Source organism: Cariama cristata, unplaced genomic scaffold (genome assembly GCF_000690535.1).
Source record: "Cariama cristata isolate BGI_N322 unplaced genomic scaffold, ASM69053v1 scaffold9984, whole genome shotgun sequence".
In the NCBI taxonomy this organism is placed as follows: domain Eukaryota; kingdom Metazoa; phylum Chordata; class Aves; order Cariamiformes; family Cariamidae; genus Cariama; species Cariama cristata.
Genome location: NW_009612348.1, coordinates 26,833 through 29,962, shown reverse-complemented (window position 1 = coordinate 29,962; position 3,130 = coordinate 26,833). Strand labels below are relative to the sequence as shown.

At 53.9% G+C, this 3,130-nt stretch overlaps 1 protein-coding gene across 1 annotated transcript in view; it reads left to right on the top strand.

The window, feature by feature from the left end:
• KCNC4 (potassium voltage-gated channel, Shaw-related subfamily, member 4) overlaps positions 1–3,130 on the top strand; it is a gene marked incomplete at its 5' end in the record, with an annotated part of 15,076 nt that overhangs the window by 10,947 nt on the left and 999 nt on the right. The window lies entirely within an intron of this gene.

The following is a 3,130-nucleotide window of genomic DNA, read 5'->3' as shown; positions in this document are numbered from 1 at the left end:
CCCCAAAAAAAAAAATCTCATCCCCATCAGAGCAACAAGGGTTGAGTCTGAGAGCTGACATGGAGCCGGTGCGATGCAATTTTTAGCAGTGGCATTATGCAACTCGGGCGAAGGGATGACTAATGTGCCAAAAGCTCCTCTAAAACAACCCAGCCCCGAACGGGAGACGGAGGGATTTCAGTGGGAGGCACCAAACTGTTGAAAACCCCATCGCATCTTCTCCCTCTTCCTCCCCGCCGCCTTCTGAACAAGTGATTTGGGGGATGCAGGAGGGGGAAAACAACATGTTGTTATTTTTAAGTGGGGTCTGGGGTGGTTTTGGGGGTGAGTTAGCAGGGGTTAATCCCTTGGATAAGATTACAAGAATTGCTGTAGTGGATCAGAAGAGCAGACCACGAAATAGCTCAGGGTTTGATCTCAAACACTGGCCAAAATTGGCTGCCTCGAGAATAGGATAAGAATAGAACAAGAATATACGATACTTCCCCCAAATATCCTCCCAGCCGCTTATCTATGTTTAGGGATCTGGCGAGGAGCGCACGTTCCAGCGAAGGCGAAAAGCAGCGGGAGAAAGCAAGGTTGGTTGATTTATTCTTGACGAACTGAATAAATCCATAGGAGTCCGGCTGCCTCTGCCCAAGTCCTAAAATGGCATTTAAAAAAAAAAAAAAAAAAAAAAAAAAACCGGGGGGGGAAAAAGAATATCAACTGGTGTGGTGTGCAGTGACTGTCAGGGGACAGTGAGCTTGCTGCCAGTATCCCAGCCTGGAAAGGAGAGCTTCCCATGGGATGAGCCGGGTCTGAGCTGCTGGCTTGCTCCCAGTGGGATGCTGTGATTGAGCAGGAGCGCACAGCAAAAGCCCTGTCTATACCATATATACGTGCCCCTCGCTTACGTACAGCGTGATGCCCGGCAGCGTGGTACCAAGGGGAGCTTTAGTGCCCCGTGCTCCTCATCCCGTCGTGGCTGCAGACGCACGCGATGCTCAACAGCGGGAATGGGATCAGAGACGCTGCGCAGCATCGGGCCGCCCTGATGTCGTTGGGGTCCTTGTGTCCATCTGTCCCTGTGTCTGTCTGCTGAGACCAGCAGCGCTTTGGGATGGGGATCAAACCGCTATAAAACCACCCGCACCCGGTGCAGAAAGCAGCCGTGCACGGAGCAAAAGCTGAGCGACCTCATCCTTAGCACCTAGATTTGAGGGAAGATTTCCCTCCCCATCAGCAGCTGCTTCTTCCTTCCCTTTTCCTCCTGGGAGACTCGGAGTCCAGTGCTGTGCGGCGCCTGCGCGGCCATCCCGGGTTGCATGCAAAGTATTAATTGTTCTTGTTGCAACAACTGCTCTGCTTCTCGGGAGATGCCTGAAAAGAGCTGAGAAAATAGAAAGGTCTGTCAGGCAGCCGGGCAGGAGGTTAAGATGTCAAGAGAGTAATTGCTCTACCCAGAAGCAGCCTGTTTTCTGGCTTCCCCAGCGCTGCCAGGAAAAATCCTCAGTGCTTATTTAATGACAATTAACAAAAAAAAAAAAAAAAAAAAAAAAGAAAAATAACCCCAGCCCTTGCCCATGCTGACGAGGAACAGGGAGAGCAGAGGCAGATGCAAAATAAGATGCAGTTGAGCTTATAAATAGGTGCCTCCCAGCTCCCAGTCTGTTACTTCGTTACCTCCGCCTGGGCAATCGATCCTCATGCTTTCCCCCCCATGAAAAGGTAAATGGAAGCTCAGAAAGTGTTTTGCCAACTGCTGGGGAGAGCACTCGCGTTCTTCCTCGTGTGGGACAGGCTGGGGCAGGGGCTATGTCCTGGTGGCTGTGAAAAAAAAATAAAAAATAAATTGTTGGGCTTTGGAGAGGGAGAAGGGAATCAGCCCGATGGCAGTACCGCCTCGGCACGAGGCTCAGGACCGGCTCTCCGGATCGTGCCGAGGATGCCCAAGGCGAGAGGCGGCTTGGCAGATGTGCAGCCCCCTCCCCAGGGCAGCATCCCTGGTCCTCGCAGTATGGGAGATGCAGGTGGCCGCTGGCTTTTGCTCCATCATCATGAAATCCATCCCTCCGCTCCCGTCTTCACGTGGTCCATGGAGATGGGCGTTGCGGGAGATGCAGATGTTGGCTGGGAGGTGTTTAACTCCAACATCTGGGGAGCGCGGTGGGGTGCTCTGCCCCACGGGGCACTGACAGCTCTTCAAACCCCTCCCGTTGCAGTGGTGAAAAGAAAAGGGACCTGAAAAGTGTCCTGGGGTGACTCGGGGAAGCCTTTGAGGGGTGGCCAAGGGGGGCTACGAGGAGCCATCCCTGCGGGAGTGTTTTGGCTTTTGGTGGTTTCTCTTTCAGCACCTCCTGAGCCTCTTGTCTGCCAACACATCTTCAATGGGGGGAAAAATAAAAAAAGAAAGCAAGCCCACTGGCAAACTGAAGCCGAGTTAGTGTAGGACCTACCCAAACATTGCGCTGGAGCAGCTGGAGGCTGGCAGCCCACGGAGACAGCGCTTAAGGGTGTTTTGGGGAGATGCTTGGGGGGCGGGGGGGGAAAGTGGGACTGTGGGGACTCACCATCCCTGGAAATTTGGGGATTTTGTGGGCTGGCTTGGGCTGTGCCAAGCCTCCTGCCTTGCCCAGGGAAGGGCTGGTGGGCATCTGCACCCCAAAAAAAAGGTGAAGGAAGGAGCCGTACGCCACGGAGGGGCGGGGAGGGGGGCGGCCCCCCGCTGGCGGTGGGGAGTGGAGCCGGTACCGATAAGCCAAGACTGGAGGGCAGTTTTCTTGTGGCGGCTTTGTCTCGGGGACAGCAATTCAACAACAACAACAAACAACAACAACAAATCTCGGCTGTTGTTATTTATTTTTAGTCGTGCTAATTTTTCCGAGGCTGAGAAGCTGCTTTCCAAGGCAGGTCCCTGGAGGGTGCGGGCAGCAGGTCTCGAGCTAGCACACAAAATGGCTTTGAATGGGGAGGAGGAGATGGGAGTTAAAAGCCAAGTCGTGGCCCTGGTAAATCAATCGACCTGACGAAGAATGTTTCTAGCAGGCCACGAGCCCTGCCGAGAGCTTTTAGTTGCTTGCAGGAATGATTGAACCAGGAGCGGTGATAATTTTCAGCAGCCGCCTCGTGCGGCGCCAGCGCCGGGCCC